This window comes from Dermacentor andersoni, chromosome 7 (genome assembly GCF_023375885.2).
Source record: "Dermacentor andersoni chromosome 7, qqDerAnde1_hic_scaffold, whole genome shotgun sequence".
In the NCBI taxonomy this organism is placed as follows: Eukaryota; Metazoa; Arthropoda; class Arachnida; order Ixodida; family Ixodidae; genus Dermacentor; species Dermacentor andersoni.
This window is the reverse complement of record NC_092820.1, coordinates 161,323,572-161,345,741: the sequence shown is the minus strand read 5'-3', so window position 1 is coordinate 161,345,741 and position 22,170 is coordinate 161,323,572. Positions and strand designations below refer to the sequence as shown.

The window sequence follows — 22,170 nt, the reverse complement described above, 5'->3', positions numbered from 1 at the left end:
CCTGATAATAATAATAATAATAATAATAATAATAATAATAATAATAATAATAACAACAACAAGGACCAAGATATATGTTGCACCGCAAAAACCACTTTGTGAGAGAATTATTGACTACCGATGAACCACCGATATACAAATAGTTGAAGCAGCAGAAAATAATTAAAAAGAAGCTTGTATGATATGGCAGAAGACTGCGACTCTAGAATATAGAGAAGAGCAATGCATATAGCACACAAATAAATAATAAAATTAATTAAAAATAAACATAAGAAAAGCGTCGCCGACACTTCCAAGATACTGAGCTATTACCTCCTGAAGGTGGTTAGGACGCCATTGCGCTTCAAGGCGTGCAAAACAATAACATAGCTTCTCTAGGACGAGTATAGTTCAGGCAGTACAACCGATCCCCATGTGGCCAAGAAACTACAAGAAAAAGAAAAGAAGAAAGACGGCACTGAGAAATATGCTTCGGAAACAAGCCTATAAATCAAGACATAAGGGAGGCAGTGGGTGCGGGGAAGGGGAGAAGGGGGGCGGAAAGAACCGCCATTAGCGGCTCGCAAACACGGAACCACCGCCGTAGTCAAACCCAAGTATAAGCAGGCCGGAAGCGCCATCCAACACCCTTTGGCGACAGGCCCAACGCGATCGCTAAATCGCACCAGTCGCGCCGTACTCGACAAAGTTCGCGCTGGCCGTCCAAGCGCCGGCATTACCGGCAATCTATGCAACCCTGCCCGCAGCTCGCTCGGACACCGCACTGCACGCACTAATCGCGTGCGGGCGTGGCACGCACACAGACAAGAAGAAGGGTTGATAGAGGGGGGGGATAAGGTGGCGGTGAGGTGGGATGGGGGGGAGGGGTGTCTAAGAAATTTGGGAAAGAAAGCATCGTGGCAGCAGCGCCGGGTTTCGAACGTAATAACCGTATAAGCGGAGCAGGACTGCCGGGTTCCACCTATGCAATCACGCGGCGTTTAAGATGAGCCGAGCGCCGATGAAGTGGCGAAGATTTATTGGCGATATCAACGATATCTGTACGCATGCGCGAGAACGCTCGATGGCTCGGCGGAGAAAACAGTCGGTGCCCCGATCGTGCCACAACGGCCGGCTTCTTTTTTTTAAACGAGCACGCGCGTGTGCGAGCCGATCGAGTTATTTCCAGGGAGCGCCGCGAGACCACCGCACGGTAATTCGCGCTGCCCCCCCCCCCCCCCCCCCCCCCCGCAACCCTTTCGGGTGCTTGGGCAAGCCCTTCGGTGTTATGCGTAGCCCGAAGCAGGGCTCTCGTGTATTCCAGCAGAACTTTTTGTTGGGCTAGTTGGTGCATGTTACTGAAGTACTAAAGCGCCAAACAGACGACACAAGAAGAGACACGCCCGTGTCTCTTCTTGTGTCGTCTGTTTGGCGCTTTAGTACTTCAGTAACTCTTGTGTATTGTGTCGCGCGGACTTCGTCGTGCGACAAATGGAAGTACGGTGGGTATTCATTAAGTTTGTGCGGCGTCATGTCAAGTGGTGCTGAATGGTATTGCCGTTTGTTGGGCGTGTTGGTATACTGACTGCGAAAGCATAATTTAGCGCCAGCGAACGAGAACAGAAGGGAGACGACACCACAGTGCACTAACTTCGCTGCCTAGTTAGCGCATTGTGGTGTCTCCCTTCTGTCCTTGTTCGGTGGCGCTAAATTATGCTTTCCTACAGGATATACCAGACGAAAAGCACCGCAAGCGCGGCTTGACGGATATCTGTGCGTCCCAACATTACCGCATGGCATTAACGCTCTTTTGGCATTTATATACATGACAAGCCGACAGAAAAGCATCACCTTGTACAATTCACTACAGCTACATGTAGAAAAATAATAATCAGAATGTAAAAGAGACAGTAATTACGAATGAAAGGTGGAAGAAAAGTATACTCGAGGCAAAAGAAGAAAAAGAACATGTCATCGACAACTTCGTTTTGCCTGCGGTCAACCAAAATAATAATTTGTTTTCAATTTTTTTCCTTGTGTTGTCAGTGAATAATGTCTGTAATTAATGCAAAGAAGCAGCTGATAAAATAAAGATATGACAAGAACCAATCTTGAAGTTCCCTATATAAAAGTGAATGTTAATCAAGACGCTCACGAAACAGCAGTTTATTCAATCATGCTGGTAGCCGAAAACGGAGCATTCTTTTTTTTACATAATTTTTCCTGCAGTGATGAACGTGCCAGTTCTCGGGTTTGCGCGTGTTATATTTTCTTGTCATTGCTAGAATAACAAGCTTCGTCAAGTACTGTCCTTGTTAGGTGCACTACGCTTAGAGTAACGGCACCGCCGTAAGATCGTACAAGGATTCAACAGTAACGACACGCAATTTTTTTTTTTTTTTGTAATTCGGCGGTGCGACTTAACTCACGTACTTTAAGAATTACACGTGTTACATACTGTTCCCCCAGACGAGGCCAGTATCACTAAGGGTTGAAGAAAACCGCGAATTATAAAGCAAGAAAGTGACTGATGTCGGGTAAGCCCAGCAATGATGCCGCATAAGTCAAAACATTTGGTGACCAATTCTCAAAGTTTCGTAATGCACGCTGTCGAGCGGATAATTCAATGCGAACAGCAAAGCACGTGACCTAAGCATACCACGAACACGTGTCAGCGATATATCGTCGGCACGAGCTCGGTTTTCTGAGCTGCATTGCTTTGCTTTTGCTCGCGCTATATCGAAGAGTTTACGGTGCCTAACCGTGTAATGTGAACAGTACCCGGAATATGTGACACTGCACGAGTGACGACGGCACTAGTCACCATAACAGTACTGGCAAGGCTGAAATGGTGCCACAGCATGTTGGGTGAGGAAACATTGTGAATACACAGCGTTATTTCAATGGAATCGTTTATCACTTCAAATCAAGCGGGGTGACTACCGAAAGTGTCTAGCCGTTTCGCTATGTTTGCCAGACTTGCGATTACGTTCGTAATCCGAGGCTGCTTTTGCTCCGTTTTTTATTTAGTTTGATTTTTTTTTCTATTCGCTTTGCAGTAAGGCGAGAGGGGCAACATTAGCTCATACGATACGATTACCCTTCGAGGTGGTAATCACATTAAACACTGGGACAGCTGCACAAGTCGTAGGGTGCGTACTCACGTTCCAGGCATTTCAGTGGACGGCCGTCGTCTAGTGGAACCTCGCCGCAGCAGCGGACGCACATCTTCGTTTGCCATCGTGGAAAATCACGGCACACGTGTTCACACACACGCGTACACAAGAAAAAAAGAAACATGCAGCCACACAGCAACAACACGACAACAACTGTGGTAGTCAACTAGAAAGCTTCGAAACATTGAGGAAAGCTTTAAAGAAAACAGGCTTCGTCAAATTGAAAATACCAGGTACCAGCTCTCTAACTATTTTAATAATCTCACGCGAGCCTCGACCGGCACGTCGGTCAGCGCCGCGTCCCGGCGCGCAGCTGCGAAAGTCTCGAGGTATCGGCGCATGCGCGCAGAACATCCTCGCGTCAGGCCATTGTTTGCGAGGCCATTCCAGTGAATACGGCATCGCACTTGCTGTTTATTGGCGCGTCCATGTTTGCAACTTCTCGTTGTAATCAATGTGCGCGCAAGAGCAAGCGTGCGCATTTCTGTTGGCGCCGGAAACGGCTAGGCGGCAGCGGCTACACTCTTAGGCAAAGTTACACCCTTTGGCTTGCCCCTTCTGCCACACAACAATAATCGTTATCTGCCTTGATGCGTTTCCTTTATTTAACGCTGCGAGCCAGGGACTTTCCAGTAACGAACGGCACGGGCGTTATCAGAAGCGGCACTCCAAAGGGTGTAAACTGTTCCATGCTGATAACGCGCGTGCCGTTCGTTACTGGAAAGTACCGGGCTCGCAGCTTTAAAGAAAGGAAACGCATGAAGGCAGATAACGATTATTGTTGTGTGGCAGAAGGGGCAAGCCAAAGGGTGTAACTTTGCCTAAGAGTGTACGAATAGCCAAGCACACCATGCTCGGAGTAGAGTGCGTATGATCTGTGCGAATGCGCGTACAGCGTCGCTGCCATCGTCGCTGCGTTTCGAGACACTGCGGTGACCGTTCGTGCAATTCCATTCTCCCGTGAGATTATCAACCTCGTTGACAGCTGTACAAGATGGGTTCGGGGGGCCTTTCCGTTCGCCACCATTGTTGCTGCTAATGTGCTTTGTGTCGAAGTCGACCGCCACTAGCGCCACAGCGAAAAAACAAAGAAACAAAACGTCTGTGACATCCGTTCGCACTCATGTACACGTAACGAAAAAGTGAGGCTAATGTTTCTACAATAATTGATGTCATAGCGCTGAATTCACACGCACAAGAAAGACGACAGGACGTGCCCTAACTATCAACTAACTTTATTTCAGAAAAGCGTGGTGTGCTTATACCGACAGAACGAGTAGCACGCTCTTCTGAAAATAAAATTAGTTTATGTTAGCGCATGTGCTGTCGTCTTTCTCGTCCGTGTTTGTCCAGCGCTGTGACCTCAATTATTGCAACGAACCAACTCGCCCAAATATCTGCACTCCTGCTGAATGTTTCTGTTTGTCTGAAAAGAGGAGGTAGTACAAAATGCTTTAAGACAGCGCCCTATCGCCGCCACCGTTGCTGCTAATGTTCGGGCTATACATATACTGCCATGTACGGGGTGTCCCGCTTCGAAAAGTCTCCTTTCGATCGTTAAAAAGAAAGAGGTGTAGGCGATAGACTGAACTGGCGAGAAAAGTTATCCTACCGTCGCACGAAGCTTTCCGTCTTTATAAGTGATGCCCGGAATGTGGCGTCTACGACGTGTTTACGGTTCCACAGCCGTTTCCGGCGCATGATGAAAATCATATAGCCTCAAAGGTCTGTTTGTTACCCAGGGTAGATATGCCGCTGGCGCGTGTATTTGGAAACCACCTATAGGCAAGTTCGCATGCGTGCAAGCAAGTTGCCACACGCCAAAGGAGTAGCTCCTGCGCAAAACATTTTTTCTTTTTTTTTTAAGTTCTGTCGCGTGCAAAAGTATAACATATCCCACATTATCTTTTAGAGAATGCTCGGGCATCGCTTAACCGAACACTTGCAATTACCTCTTGTTAAAGGCGCAGCCACATGAGTGAAGAAAGTCCTCAAGTAGAAACAACGACGAAATAATGCGCCACGATAGACACTTTCCCAGCATCAGGCCGCTACAGATAAGTGCCTCGATCGTTCGGCATAACTCTGACAGTTTTTTGCACGTACTTACTTACTCCGTGTGGTGCACCACCACAATTGCGAGACCACGTCATGTCGCTAAACACACCCCTAATCACAGCGCGACCGCGCCAGACTGGCCCGCAACGCTAGTCTGCGCATGCGCCGAATTGAGGATCGAGAACTTGGGGCGGCGCAATGTCGCGCGCGCTGTACGGGAGACGCCGACAGAAAGCCGCGGCCCGTGCAGCGATAACGCACTGTCGTCCAATCAGAGCACCGGGCCAGCGAGTTGCAGAACGATCATCGTCACGCGACGGTTAGAGAACCAGTGACAACAAGCAAAAAACAATCCTCTAAAGTAAAGAGAAGGAAAAAAAAATCCGGTAGGCACACTCGAAGCTCGCGGAAGACAACCGCGATCAATCATGGCTGAGGCTGTTTATCGGCGTTCACAATCGAACGCCCCTCAATTACTTCCTCCTCTCTCTTGGCAACGTCTCTCTCTCTCGCTCTCTCCGCTGCTACCGCCGCACTCTTAAGCTCTACGTTACGTGCCTATCGTCGAGTGATTTAGAACGACAAAAAGCAGAAGCAACCGAACAACAAGATATCAAAACTCGAATAACAAGAAAACACAAAGAAGAAAGATAAGGAACGCGCGCTCGCGAAAAGGCTGACTGAAAAGGACCGACGCAGGCGCCGTGCTTTCGTTCGTATCAGTGCGCCCGATCTGCACTGAGAATGATAAAGGTTAATTACGTTCTCGCCACCGCCAAGCGCACGTGCAACAGCATGCTTCGCGATACAGCACTGCCGCGGTAGCTGACGCGAGGTGTATGTGCCAAGAGAGTGAGAGAGAGAGATGGAAAGAGCACAGTACACTCTCGCAGAAGGAGGGCGAGGAGGGCATGTCGTAACGGTGGGGAGTGCGGTCTAGACTCTATATATCCTGTAACGCGGCGTACCGCACTGTTGCCGGGAGAAGGCCCAGGCATGCGCGGGGCGCACTGGCCAACGCCATAGATCACGCGTCTTCGGGCTCTTGCTTATATGTGTGGGTGATTAAGGGGCGAAGTCCCCTCGTCGGACGCACGCCGGCTTCTGGGCAGTAGTCCTCTCGCTGTCCACGTATAGCCGCGTGGCCACGGCACTCTGTCGGTTGCAATCTCAGTATACGGCGGCGCATCAATCACGGTGGGCGCGCTTACTTGTACTGTGATTTGTTCGTGTGGGATTGCTGCTCGGATTGCACAATCCCTGCGATACCCATGGCAGTGTTGCTACGTTCGTTTCTCTTACTAAAAGAAAAAAAAAAGGAAAAGAAAGAAACAAGAAGAATCCGAGCCTCTTCGCGAGGGATTATGAGGAATCTGTAAGCGGGTATTAATATTTCGGCTTTCGTTGTTTCTTTTTTCTTTCTTTGAGCACGACTATTTATAGCCACCTGCTACGTGCAACTGCCCGGCATCTTTTGAGAAACGTTTAGTTTCACCATTGCTCTTTTACTGCGACAGCAATTAATGGCTTGAAACTGCGTTCGCTGCATCCCTGCCTCCATCTACGTTTTTTTTTTATTAGGCTATATCATTCGCCCTTTATAGTTATTCCGCCATGTCGTTAGCGTGTCGCTGTCGTCATTCCCAGCTGTTAATTCTGAGCTTCACGCTCTCTCAACAGGTAAGAAAACTAAGCCGTTGCCCACTGTCGCCGGGTTCCGAACTCTTGCCCCTTGCGACAATTTGCATTTTGGAGCTCGACGAGAAAACCACTGCGCTATCGAACGGCTTTGGCCCTTCTTTCGCTGCACTAACTCTATTAACCTTGATCTCTCGTTCTTTGCTCATCTCTTTGCGCAAAACCTTGAACAGTGTGTATTTAGGGTGAAAACACAAGCTCATTGACGCATGTGTCAAACTTATTCTGATGCGAGCATGCCAGGATTTATGTTATGTCTTACTTTGGCTTATTGCAGATTGGCAATTGCCAACATAGTCTCTCTGTCTTGTATATAATATGAGGTGTCCTGAATCAGCGGGCTTTATGGTTTTGTCAGCTTAATCAGTTGTTCCGTGTCCGTCACAGAACGTGTACACTACAAGACCAAGGAAAAACGTGGAGGACGAACACTACAATGCACACACGTCGCGAGTGAGTGAGTGAGTGAGTGAGTGAGTGAGTGAGTGAGTGAGTGAGTGAGTGAGTGAGTGAGTGAGTGAGTGAGTGAGTGAGTGAGTGAGTGAGTGAGTGAGTGAGTGAGTGAGTGAGTGAGTGAGTGAGTGAGTGAGTGAGTGAAGAAATCTTATTGCAGGTCCGGCGAGGACGCGAACCTCCACTCTAGCACACATGCTCTGGGAGGGCGGGTCGACATACCCCAAGTTCACCAATGAGGAGTGAGACTCGCTTCTGCGCAGCCCCACTCTAGACAAGCAAATCCTGACTGTCCGGCGTGCCCGCGACCGGGCCAGTGGGCTAGACCTGCCGGTCCCGACGTGGGACTAGCCGGGTGCGCCACGCATCGCGAATAAGCTCTCCTGGCGTCGCCTTGGTGCGCAAGCATTTCCGCGTCGTTTTTTTTTTTCTCTACTTCTTCTTTTATACTCTCGCTCATCAAATTGGTTTCGCAAGCTCTAGTCCGGAGTTCTAAATGTCAGCACCAGAGAACTACTTTTATTCACAACGTAGCCGGTTGTGCCGCTCTTATGTATAGTCTTTAATACCATTTTTATACTTGAAATATTTATTTACTTGTTGAATTTATGCTCTTATAACGTCATATTATCGTCATAGTTTTTTATGTCTCATTATATACTATTGATGTTTTTTCGGTCAATGTGTTCATTCACATCATAACCAGTGATTGTTTCTTTGCAGTGCGTAAATGCATATCGAAGTGTAATTATATTGTTAGTTGTTTAATTGCAAAGTGCTCCTGACAAGTTGCAATTTTTTAAACATTTCTTTTAAATATATGTATTCGGTTCAAGTTGTTGTAGATAATATAATGCTACTAATCGTATAATTCAGTATCTAAATGGCAAGTTGTATAAATGCAGCGCCTTCACCCCCCATGTAATACCCTCATCCGAGGATTCCTTACGTGTATTCTTAAATAAATAAACCCCCCGACACATCATAACCCCTTGAGAAATCATACCCTACTACTATTTTAATGTCGTTTTCTTGTCTTTTTTATCCTTGTCTTCCTTTCTTCGTCTTCTTTTTTCTATATTTAACGGATTCTCAGACGGCGTGTAAGAGTAGATGAATGAAATCGTGCATTGCTCTACCTTTTGCAACCGCTGCAGAACGCTTCCTTAATTTGCGAAAGCTGTATAACACGGGACGATTATACGTAGCGACACCCGCACCTTCGAGTAAACGCCTTGTGCTACTGACAGGCCCAGCGCGCGCATAAATGTACAACGTGCAAGGCTGAATGCGTTACGGAGCTCTCGAGTGAAATTGAAATTATGGGGTCTTACGTGCCAAAACCACTTTCTGATTACGAGGCACGCCGTAGTGGAGGGCTCCGGAAACTTCGACCACCTGGGGTTCTTTAACGTGCACCTAAATCTAAGTATACGGGTGTTTTCGCATTTCACCCCGATCGAAATGCGGCCGCCGTGGCCGGGATTCGATCCCGCGACCACGTACTCCGCAGCCCACCACCATAGCCACTGAGCAACCACGGCGGGTACCTCTCGAGTGCTTCAGCGGAGCAGCTCTGCAGTGTAAGGTCATTAACTATGCGGCATTGCACCGATTAGGGTCATTATAAAGGTCAGCGAACTAGACCGCGCACTGAGGGGAAAACAGCTCTAGCTATTATAGATAGTTAAGCGCGCCTCTTATGCTGTGCACGTATACTAGCTTATTTCAGAAGTGAACTAGTAATCGCTGGTAATATAACGCTCTCTCAAATTACTTCCTGTACGCGGCGTATATAGAAGCCCTTGAATCCATCTTATTGCTATTCAACGCTGTAGTGCAGCCTACTTCGCAATTCTCGAATTATGACGAACGAGAACGGAGGCCAGTGAAGCAGGCTGTAATTTTGGGTTCGCGCAGCTACAGGTTGCACCTGACAAAGTGAGTCTGCATCATACAGCGGCAACAGAGCACAACATACTGCACACGCAGTAGAGCGCTTTAATCTGGCGCGGTTACCATTAAAACAGCCTTGGCCTTTCTTCGTTACGTGGCACAGTCTGTACGAATTGCTCTGGACGAGTTAAAACAGGAAACAAACTAACAAACAAAACACAAACGTATAGGAGCATTGGTTTCGCAGTTTCACCGAAACAGCAAAACGCTAGATGCGATATACAAGGAGTTTTATTTTCTGATGCTGAACAATTTTTGTTTTGCCAACAAGAAGAGTAAGGGGGGGGGGGGGGGGGGAGAGAAGGCAGGTAGATTGACCAGGCTGCATATTTCGCGGCCATACACGCGAGAAGGGGAAATGTGGCGTGAAAAAAAGAGAAAGTGAGAGACAACAAGAATTCAAATCATGCACATACGACACCCAGCGTTTCTGGTCGGTCAGTCAAGTAGGTTCCTCTTCGGGTTCTGTGGAAGAGTTCGTGTGCTTTCTGGGCTGATGAGCTGTGAGGTCAGCTTCCCAGGATTTCTCTATTCGGTAAAAAGTCCGATGTTCCAGTCGAGATAAGGCCTGCTGGATAGATTGCCGTTTTTCGCCGTAGCGGGAACCGTGGCAGATCCAGCAGCGGGAGACCCTCACTTTCCAGATATTCCCTCTATACTGCCTTTTTTTTTTTTTCAACGTTCGCGCCTGCGCAGTGTTTGCTCTAAATCTTGCCCTGAAGGTCTCGCCGTGACTTTAGGGCAGGTCTATATACCCGTGCTTTTCGTAACCTCGATGTGAGCAATTGTAACCAGGTGCAATATCCAGGGAAGTTGTCCATCAGGGATTTCGACACGCCTCCACTCTTAATTGCATCCAACATGGAACAATTGAAAATGCATAGGAGCCGTGAAAAAAAGAGAGGACCTTCACCGATTCCCGACGCATATCCAAGTGTAGGGGACGCAAACGAGCGTATCTCTAGCATATCGTGTTTCGATTTCAAAGCCAGTTGCCGTAAGTGCCGTACTAAGATTACTAAAGAAAAAAGTCTGGTATTGCAGTCGTTCAACCACTTTGACAATGGTGAGTAGTACGTGGATTCTTTTAATGCGTTAGCATTAAGAGTGTCAAAGTGCAGAAAAGTGTATGGGAAGCCGGTCCCATAGCAGAAGGTGACCTGGACGGGGAGCTGTAAGTGTAGGGTTCAAACTCGCATGCGGCCCAATTGTCGGTAAGCAAGCAAGTTCAGACAGGTTCACATATTTCCCACATGTCTCATGTCGGATAAATCACAATACCGACTGCGAGCGTAGACGCTATACTCGCGGACAACATTCTGTGGCTAAGAAGGGAAAGCTACGGAGGCAAAGCGTTCACAAGTGAGCGCGCTTCTGAAAAGTGTCCCGCGTTTTCATCCACGTTATTTTAAGCTGGGGAAGCGAAAACATAGACACTTTATTAGCAGCAGTCAAATAAGGCAAAACGCATCGCTGAATGTAAACGGTTACTTATTTCGCAGCTTTTCCCTTCCGCGTCTGGGCAAACGCGATACCGCTGCACGTGGAAGCTGCGTCGATTCAGCGTCTGTTCCCACCAATCAAAAGCACTGTCACACGCTGGCGGACTACTTGGCGCGGTAACACATGTGCAGAAGCTCCTCCCCCGTAGCTTTCCCTTCACAGCCACAGAAAGTTGTCCACGAGTATGGAACTAGATTGCTCTTTGGTATTTTGAGTATGATACACGTATTGCAATCACTATAGATATTGCATGAAGTCACAACCGAAATTTCTGACGTCATCATGCATATGTAACAGCAATTGCACGCCAATGCACTCCATTTCAACCCCCCCCCCCCTGTCCCCTACCTCGCTTTCTATCTACCGCTGCCTCCTGCCGCCCTCGACACCACGCCACCGCTATGGAATTCTTTCGTCTCGCTCGGTATCCCACGACACCACAGCAGCCATCCAGACTGCCTCAATCATATATTTCCCACCGCACCAGAGCCCGTGCCACTTCTGCAACCGATAATTTGAAAGCGAATAACGAAAAAAAATATCAAGAGGCCCAAAACGAATAAAGCAACGTGCCAACTGCGCATTGGAACGCAGAACGTATATATACGCGACGCACCCTAATTCCGCAGATCCTCTCTGCTCCTTCTCCGAGCACCGCCGAGAGAAAGAAGGCTTTCAGCACCCTGTGTAGTATATGCACATCGCACCGTATGCAGTTCTCCCACGATTGGGGCGCCCCGATGATAAGCTGATGATGGCTTGTGTGTTTACCGGTGGCTCTGTACCGGCCGCTTATTCAAACCGCAGGGCCAAGCCCATCTATAGTGGACGGTCGCATTATACGCCGAAGGCTCGCCTCCAATGCTCGATTCGCACGATGGTCCGGCAGCTTGGCGTCTACGTATCGGCGATACTTATCGGCCTGCCTTTCCCCTCCCTTCTTATATATTTACACACGCACACGTATATACGCCGACGATTTTCTCTCGCGCGAGCGCTGCCGTTCGAGAAGTCGTGACGAATTATCCCCTAAGAAGGGTTACTACACACACGCCAGCCACCAACTTGAATTCGAAGTATCCCAATTATGGGGTCTGATCTCAACCATCTCGGTATTGCTTTCTTTCATTATTTCTTTTTTCATGTTCTTCTTTCCATCTTTTTTTCTCTATGTTGTCATTACCGATGAACAGCTTCGATTACCTCGAGGGCTTCTGACGGCCGGACGGGTCATTAGGCGTTCGCGCACGCGTATAGCTCTCTCAGCTTTCGCAGCGCATATAGGTATGTCGCTTTGTGTACGCGCTGAATGCGCCGCCGGCGCCACAATTTAATACGCCTCGCTTATAATTTCTTTCCGCCGGACGAATCCTACGGCGTACAGACGCTCAGTGTATTGAAGCCCTTGAGAGGCATTTTTCATTACTGCGCTAGTCGTCTCTTGTGTTCGCCGGTGCCGCCGATGTCCGCCGCCGGGGTGCAGGTGCGCTTTGTCATAATTTCATTATTTAAAGAAAGAAAGAAAGAAAGAAAGAAAGAAAGAAAGAAAGAAAAGAAAGGAAGAAAAGACAGAGAAGGAAAGAAGAAAGAGAGGACGAAAGAACACAAAGAAAAAAAGAAAGAAAGAGAAAGCTCGTAATACCTAGCGAGGACACGAACCCCGTACCCACATATAAAGTGCAGAATATTCTCCCCCTCAGTAACTCCTATATATTTTTTTCATACGTGGTATATATATTAATAAAGAGAAAATGAGACATCCACCCAATCGTAGCAATTACTACATATATTGAGTAAGTGTATTGTATATATTGAATCAAGTGTAACACTTTACGCAAGAACTGCAAAAGCACTGCCCAGCACATCACAAATTGATGTCCCTGAAAAGGACCTCTAAAGCACAATGCGTGCGCCTTCCAAAAGAGAAAAAGTACAAGCATCTTTGCGCTCGAAAGAGTGGCAAGGACGGGACTGATCAAGAGGTGGCACCAGTACGGTTCAAACACTTTGTGTGTGTGTGCGATAGCATTAAATGACCCAACGAGCGGAAAAGCCGGCGTCTGTAGCCGCTAAGCGGCACCTGAATTCCCATTGGCTGCGACGCCGCGTCACGCGTGCGCCTCGACGGGGCAGAGCGGGCGAATCGGAACGCTCCCGATAGCGTGTCAGGGGTTAAGCGAGGAGAGAGGGCAGCGCCGCGGCACCACGTTTAAAAATTCTGCAAAACTTAAATATGGTCACGTGGTAAAGTAAAACGCAGTGTACACTGTCTTTCTCTGTATCTTTAGAAACCATAACGCCGTTGCTGAAGACAGAAAGAAATTGATTGTATCTATCATCTGTGGAACGGTGAATATATTTCTTTCTCCTAGCGGATGCAGATTTGTGAAGTCAAGGTTTTCCGTTTAAGGTTCACCGTCTGTGTGTCTGACGTCACGTACATTGCATATGTGTAACGTCAAATAAACTTCGAAAAAAAAAACCAGAGGCGAGAAGCGAAAGGCAGGATGAAAAAGAGGATTGTGAGAGGGTCGCGTGTCTCCGCTACTACACCACCAGGGAGCGCCACTTTCACAAAACGAAGACGACGGGCAATTTAGCCGTCACTGACTAAAGCCGTGGTTCCACGCTCCACTATTCAAATCTAGTTTCGCTTTACTTCTAAGCATACGGAAAACCGCCTGCTTCTTAGCCACTCCCCATAGTAGGTATGCGCCACTGTTTAGGATACAAGACAAGACAAGACAAGCCGTGGAAGAAAGGGAATATATTAGGACTGCATCACGCAGCTGCAGCCTTCGCAGACCAATTCTCAGTGAAGCCCGACCCTTTCGTTTTTCGTCTCTCAACAAAAGTCGGCCCATCACATGAAACTGTAGTGCCTATAATATTCTGTAGGCACTGTAGTGACACTGCGTTCTCCGGGCCCGGCCCAGTGCGCTTGTTTCCCTGTAGGTTCTAATAAAGAAGGTTTAAAACAACAATGCAAGAACTTTCTTTTTTTCAATCCTCCTTGGTTCAAATCGATGAGCATCTGTTCGAGTGCTTTGCCAACCGCTCCGAGCACACTATTTTCTCCTGATATGCTTGTGTGGCTTCATCCGCTTTGTTGCAACCGATATATTTATTAGGGCATGTTAAAATAGAGGCCCGCAAAGAAAGGCGGCCGCCGAATGATTAGCGTGTTGGCACAGCGCGTGCGCGGATGCCAAAAGGTATCTTTGAGCTTGGGTTTTCGCGCAGCCCTAACGCTAAATTTCAGAAATAGCGTGAGTGTCCCAAACACCGCAAACCTGCTTTGCGTCGTCTCAACTTCGCCGCGAACATCTCAAAAACGCGTCAACGCCTCCTCATTGAAAATAACAAATTCTGACGTATACTTTCCAATTCAGGGTGTCGGAACGAAATGCTGTTCGTTCGGGTTTTAGTTTCGTGCCACTGAAGAATGTTTTGTTCCGGTTCTGTTCCTAAACAAAAAAAAAAAAAAATGATCCTTAACGGTTTATAACGGTTTTAGTTCGCATGTAAAAAATTCTCGAATCGAAGTAACATAAAAACATCGTATTCATTTTTCTCAATGAGTGAATTATTAATTCTGAGATCATGCTCAGGGCATTGAGGCAAGACAATGAGCATGATCTCAGAAGCTGCACCTCATCGAGTGTACTCGTCGAGATGCGAGACCGCTGTTCCTATAAAACGCACTTAAACGAGCATAAACGAACGATAAAACTTCGGTAGCAAAGCGTTGTACCCGTATAAAACGGAACGATGAGCTAGAGAGCTCATCAAAACCCAGCGCGCAAGCCCTGGGTTTTGCTACGATGCCGATCTGCTAGCGCGCCGAGCAGCCGGCCTAGATCAGTGGAGCGCTCGACCGTCTATCCCTCGCGCTATCCCTTTCTGAGATACGCGCCAAGGAAGGAAAGAAATCAACTTTATTCGAGGTCCTGCAGGCCACGAGAGCTTTGGGCTCTCATGGAGTGGGCGTCTCCCACGACGGAACCGGGAGGTTGAGTTTCCTGGCGGCGTCGTGGACCTGCTGGACGGCCCAGAGTTGGGGAGCGAGCTCTTCGCTCCGGATCGCTTCTTCAAACTTGCGCTTGTCCTGTTCGTAGTTTATGTGAGCTTGCGAGCACGGCCAGAGCAAATGATATACGTTAAGGGATCTATTGCAATTGGTGCAATAAGACTTGTCGTAGAGCTCAGGCATGTAATGGAAGTAGCCTGACGTCGGTTGTTTCAGTTTGCCAATTTTTCCCTCGAACCGAAAACCGCTAAAAGATATTTCGCTTTTCCTCCGTAACAAAATAATAAATAACGTTTCCGTTAAGTTATCATTCCGGTCAAAAAAATGATCTTTTCTTTTTCGTTATTGGTTTTTGCTTTCGTTCCGTTCCGACACTGCTTTTCATCCAGTAAAATATTGCGGATTGCATTATTTCATGTTTGTTTTGTTTTCTTTTTTCTGGCATGATGTTTTTATTTTCCGTCCGCGTTGGAGGAGGGCGCTGCAATCGCGTGGCGCCAACGCAAGCCGGGAACCCCATTCTAAAGCCCCTTCCCGGCACGGCAGACCACGAAAGCAAAGCGGTCGCTTGGTGCGACACACTAAGCTCTAGAACTCAATGCTAAGCCTGCTTAAAGAGCTCGTTGCGGTGTGTGAGTGGCGCAGCTGCGCGTTACCGGCGCCCCCATCGTCTTTCCGCAAGGTCGTGCGCTGAGTGTGGCTGCGTAGCATGGCGTAGGAAGGTGCTGAAACTTGCCGCGACATGATCACGTGCTGGACCGAGTTTTCTCGGCTTTAGATTTTGTCGCCTAATGCTCCCTCCTTGTGTTTTCTTTTTTTAAAGCGAAACTTTGCGAATCTCGCCCGATTTCGTGACGGTGGGTGCTGCGGCCTGGCTGTTGTTTGGTTGGTTGGCCGAATAGGCCAACCAATCACAGCGGAGCACGTGGCCCGTGCGAGTTCCTTGCACCACCACCAGACGACGCCCGCCTCCTCCTGTGCGTGCTTTGCAATATCTCGAATGGTGATATTCATAACACGTGCCATACAAAGGATAACAAAGAACGATACCAAGCCAAGTACTACATAATACATATACCTACGCGCGGAAACGTGTTTTCGGAAATGCAGTAGTGCAATATCTATTAAGGTCGTTCTTTGCTGAACGCGTAACAATGCAACTTATACACATATAACGAGTACATAGACAAGTTACAGCCAACGCTTAAACGTTGCACAGCGATAGGGCCCGTTGGTGATGCAGGATGTCTCCAAGCGCGAGAACCGCAGTTCCATTTCGGCCACGCGAATCAGTCCACAAAACGCGGCACCAACTTGGGCAGTGCAGTCGAATAGCTGCTGTAATCGATGTAGTTGATGTTCCGCACTGTAAAAGGAAAAGAAATATCTAAATATATGAAATTATGAAGGAAAAAAATTGCAGCAGATGCTGTGAGAACCACTTGTGAGAACGTGCGCTCGTGATGCTTTCGCGAATCGTTTCAGTTAACTGCTGTGCAAAGAGACACACGACGGGTGCGATTGCGTTTTATTTCAAACTTGCGTCATCATTTGGCAGCGCCAATGTCGTATGAGTGCGGTGAAAGAACGCCAAATTAATGCCAGCTGCTGTCATCGAAGAGCGTACTGTTGCCGCGGCGTCCTGACCTGTACCGCGCAGCGGCATCTGCATGGAAGTGCATGTTTCATAATTCCATGTACTGAAAGGGGCCATTAACATCACATGCTTGATGTAAATGCCTTCAGATGACGTTTTCACAGCTAGGGTGGCGACACTTCGCTGCTCGTTGCATACCACTGAGCCACATCCGCATGGAACTGCGTATCTCCGTTTTCTATGTACCGAAATGGGACATTATATCTGACGGCTATTGCGTTGCGAGCAATTGATACGCCTCCGACGCCACCTACTCTTGCAAGCGTAGGTCGTCGAACTCACTCACGAGTCGACTCGTTCAAACTCGCTCAAACTCACACCGACCGGTGAGACTGAGTCTGAGTTCGAGTGAGCCCTTGGAGCTGGGGTCTCTGCCTGAGTGAGTTAAAGTGGGTCTGAGTTTGAGGCTGAGCAAGTCCTTGGATCACCGAGGAAAGAAAAGCAGGTTATAAGACTACAAGGCTTACGAAAGCATAGACATATAACATGTGAACGTAGAGAAAATATGAAGATGCACAAAAACTATACTGCTCCCAAGGAACTTATCAATTCACTGTCTGTGAGATAATCTCATAGAGTTAAATAAGGGAAAATGAGACATCCACCAAAATGTAGCTAAGTGCTCCCGTAGAGCCTTTAGACCTAACCTCTGTTTCCTTGGGTACGAGGAAAAAACATGACACCGCCGCAAAACGACAATGTACACCCGTGAGCGAAGGTATAGGGACCAGAGATTTCGCTCTAAAAATAATTTTCTTCAATGTTTGTGAATGCAACGTGAAATTGAAGACTGCAGTCCAAACTTGGCATTACGAATTTTCTAGTTCACTCCTTATTTTCCGTTTACGCATGTTAATTACGAATAAATTCAGTTTGTTTTTTCCGGCGACGCTGTGGTCCGTATACTTTTGCTCATGTTCCGTATACGTTCGCTCATTTTCGTGCTGCAACGCTCCATTTAATTTGCACCATGCTAAATTAAGACATACACGAAGCAAGTAGAATGCATCACTTGCGAGAACAACCGATCGAATAATTTAATAATGGCGTGATCAACTGAAACCATTTCCCCAAGCCCAACTGCAATATGCTGTAACATATAGCATGTCTTGTTGTTGTGGTACATAACGAAATGTGTCGTCGTTAGTGTACCCTACACATGATGTGGAAAGGCTCTTTATCCTCGAAGAAATAGCCTTTGAAAAATGTACTTCCACATACACAACCCATTCAAACAAGATGAACGTGCTCTCTTACGGTCACCGAGTGCTGAAGAATGTAAACCAGCTGAAGTGTTCCGTCGAATTATGAGCAAGTTTGCGGCCACGTACACCTCTCGCGAACAACACTGCTGGATCGGACAAAATCGGTTTGGGAAAGAGGCGAGCACAAACAAGTGATTATTCCTGCTCTCGTCAAGCCCATCATGCTCGCACAGAGGAGCACACCGCAGAGATAAATTAGGATATTCCTGCGAGTCGACGCCTGAGCATTTCGTTTCATAGTAGAGGAATACGGCGTGAATTTTGGACGTTACCGACTGCACTGAGAGGTTAACGGTTTCACTTCGACATCGTGGCAAACACTGCCGTCCCTCAACGGTTCAAAAAAAAAAAAAAAATCTGGGGTTTTCGTGTTAAAACCACAATTTGATTATGAGGAATGCCGTATAGTGGGGGACTTCGGCTTACTTTTGACCATCTGGGGTTCTTTCACGTGCACCCATTGCACGGTACACGGGTGGTTTTTGCACTTCGCCCCCATCGAAATTCGGCCACCGTTGTCGTGATTTGATGCCGCGATCCCGGGTTTAGGCAATGCAACGCCAAAGCCACTGCTCCACCCGTCAATTGTTTGAAAGTAAACCTTACAAATTTTACATCAACCCCAATCGCACATCGATCACGCAATGGGACATTCAATGCGACGTACTCATTCAAAGAGTTAAATATTAGATATTCTGCCATATTTGATTTTCTGCGGTTAGAATTAAAATAACTGTGAGTAATAGCGGTGAGACTAATTACACTGTGCTGTGTGTATAGCGTGTAGAAGTATTTTCACAGAAAAAAAGAAATCCTCGGAGAGCCTCTTTGTTACGAGAGGCACTAAAATTTCCAAAAATGGTCTGGGGTTCAAAACATGAATTTGTTACCACGTTAATCGCGTTATCGACCACTTCACCTTTTTTCGTCTTGGGGAATTTCTGCGTGAGAGTTTAAGCGACGAAAACATCCAGTTAGTTGCCCTAGTCAAATTATTTAAGAGACTTTGGCTAAGTTCGATGACTCGCTCCCAATTTATCTCTCACGGAGACACATGCGTCTCCATTTGTCATCGCATCTAAAAACAAATGAAAGAGCTTATTAGCCAGACACATTAGGGCGTCAGAGCTGTTTTTCAAGGTGAAGCATATTATTGAAGTTTAATACCGTTTTCGAAATCTGGAGCTTTTCGTTTTTGAGATTCAGGCCATCGACTCGCTACTGCAGGATATAACTCAGTTAAAATAAAATAAATAAAACAAAAAGGAAGACGTGTACACGTAATAATACAGAAAGAAGAGACAATTCTGAGCAAGTTGTCTTTATCATCATCGTGACCATTAGCGACTATCATCTAAAATGCAGTGTTCTTGTCAGGATCTTGTTTAATTGTAAAAAAAGAAAGTTCACAACATATGCCCGAAGCCTCGCAGTGCGGCATCCCTCAAACACCCAGTATTGTTTCGTGACATCGAACTCAATACTCGACTTACGGAAACCGTACAACATGAACCCTAGAAGCGAGACGACCACCGCCGACACCACGAGCATCACGAGCAGGAGGAACTTGACGATGCCCTCGTCTTCGTCGTGATCCATGGTGAACAACCATTCTGCAACAGATGGGGACTGTTGTACGGGAGATGCAAGTCCTGGGTGAATTGAATGTTAAGTATTGACTGCTTTATCTATCATTCGCGATGCCTGCCACGTCAGCAAAGAAATAGGCTAAAAGTTCGCTAAAATAAAACTAAGGGACAGCACTAAACGAGTTTAAACGGGTAATCTGCTAAAATTGAATGCTAAAATTTTCGACGGAAGCGAACTGAACGATACGGCAGCTTAGTACAGCCTAAAATCACTGTGTTACTGTTGGCGGGCTTCGAAATGCTAATGCTCCATCGTACGCATTGCGGAGCACATTCAGAGTGAACTAGCTAGGCTCCTAGAAAAGCGCAACCGAGGGGAACGTGAGGCCTGTATCCGGAATATAAGATACATCGTACAAAACGCACCGCGGCAAATTCTGATAACTTCTTCAGAACCGGCAAATCTTGCACACTACATACGGCGGGGGTTCTCCTGAAAGCGCGTGACGCCAGTTTCAAACAGGTTTCTCAAACCTTCGGATAAACACTCCCTCGAATTAGTCTGCAGTGTAAAAGATTTGCGCTAGATAAATGCACAAATGACAGATATTACAGAACTTACTTACTGATTTATGCACTCATGGAACTGGAAACGCGGAGCGACAGATCTTCTTGCTCTTCTTCTACGCGCAAATGACCCGGCTTCATCGCAATACGCTAAACACGTACGGTAGCGTTTATTAAGGCGCACGTCTTTAAATTCTGTGGACGCATGCGGTACTAAGGTTAAATTACGATAGTGTGCACCCTAGTTAGGCTGTTTTTAGAAGTTTGAGGCGAAGCTTTCGTTGTATTGTCCCCAAAATTTTAGAGTGCTGGCTGCTGTCTCGGACCACCGGCTGTGTTCCACTGGGTATGTGCTGCTCCGTATGTTTGAACAGACAACGACTGGAGCCACTGGTTCTGTGTAACATGGCACGTGTCACATGATAGGTGAACATTCTTTGCGAATGCCCCAGGATGGATATGTGCCACTGTCTAAGCGCCCGAATAGACAAGCAGAACAACAGGCAAGAAGAAAAGTCAGTAAAGGAGAGAGAGAGAATTTATTTGAAAGGAGGCAGAGAGGTCGGCCTGAGCTAACGTGCTCTAGCCTGCGACTCTGCATAAGGGGAGGGGGAACGGGGAGATAAAGGTGTGATGAGGAATGATGATGACATAGAAAGAGGGACGCACAACGGTGAAAGCAAGTAAAGGAAAACGGAAAGAAAAGGTCGGCTTTAGAGAAGTCATTATGTAGGAAACCGAAGCATGCCAGTGTGGAGAAAGAAGTTAAGCGGACGAAATGGCAGCAAAAGTGTGCATTGAGCCAGGATGTGCCACTCATTATGTCGGAACGGAACCAAAACAAAAACGAAATACGAAACAAAACGAACGATATTTTTGACCTCAAAGAAGACGTAACCAAAACGTTATTTATTATTTTGTTTAGTAGTCAAAATTAAATGTTTTTGATCGGTTTTCAGTTCAAGGGGAAAGTCGGCAATCTGAAACCGACGTCAGACGTCAGAATTAGCGCGTATTTCAGGGCTCCGCACAAGCGCGCGTCTCAGGCAGCTAGGGATTGTGCGAGCGATAGCCGGTCGAGCGCTCCTCTAATCTAAGCCTGCCGCTCGATGCACTAGCAGATAGGCACCGTAGCAAAACCCAGAATTTTCGCGCTGAAGAGCTTATCGTTTCGTTTTCTACGGGTACAACGCTTGGTTACCGAAGTTTTATAGTTCGTTTATGCTCGTTTATGTTCGTTTTATCGGAACAGCTGTCTCGCGTCTCGGCGAGTACACTCGATGATGTGCCGTCTCTGAGATCATGCTCAGTGCCTTGGCTCAAGGCACTGAGCAGTCTATTCAAACAGACGAGCTTCCTAAATAGACATTATAGGAAGACGGGGAAATAAACACAAAAAAGACGTAGAAGATAAATTAAAAGAGCAGTGATTACTTGACTTTATATACGAGGACAAATACAGACTATTTATTTCCTATCGCTCTGATATACAGAGGCGGAGACAATCTGAGCTACGAAGGCGATGCTTCTTACACTTACGTCACTCAGGATATGTAATATGACTCGGTCGTATGGGCTTGGTGTGTTTGTTTGCATGAAACAACCAGACGACCCATGCTGAGGCTACTTACATGCTTGTCACTTGATGATGATGATTTAACAACGGCACACACTAACTGCCGGTGATAGGCTCAGATATGGGTGGTACTATGAAAACAAGAGGATCTTCATCATTTATTATGCCCTTAAAGGCCCTCGCGGGTATTACATAGGGGGGGGGGGGGGGGGGGAATAGTTAGAAACGAGTTGGCATCAATCACTCATGTCAGTTGTCACAGAAATGAAATATTCATATTAAGCACTGACCCAGTAAATCATTCAAGTAATAATAAATAAAGGACACAGAAACGTTACATATAAGCTCTGGCATGTTGGATAGACATAACAGATGGATAACGTTCCATAAATGTTGGCATACATCAAACATGTCGCGGTGTTACAAGAAAGACACATAAAAGCTATGACACAATAAATCGAACAATTAGCACCAATTAAAATAATGGTAAGAAGGATAAAATCAAATTAAGCAACGCGTAATAGACAAACATTGTTAACGTAGCGAATCAGCCTTGCAATATAGAAGAAATAGTGAGAAGTTAAAAAAGAAATCCTGGAAGAAGCCGCCTCTCGGCGAATGTTGACGTTAATGCAATTAAAGGAATGTAACGACACACTGCAA

The 22,170-nt window shown here is 46.9% G+C and overlaps 1 long non-coding RNA gene across 1 annotated transcript; it reads right to left on the bottom strand.

Annotated features, from left to right (window-relative positions):
* Nucleotides 1–15,958: 15,958 nt before the first annotated feature.
* On the bottom strand, nt 15,959–19,421 carry LOC129385242 (uncharacterized). Its single transcript, XR_008612822.2, has 2 exons — nt 19,269–19,421; nt 15,959–16,219 (listed from the first exon to the last, which is right to left on the bottom strand). It is a non-coding gene; the product is annotated as an uncharacterized lncRNA (long non-coding RNA).
* Between the last annotated feature and the right edge of the window lie 2,749 nt (nt 19,422–22,170).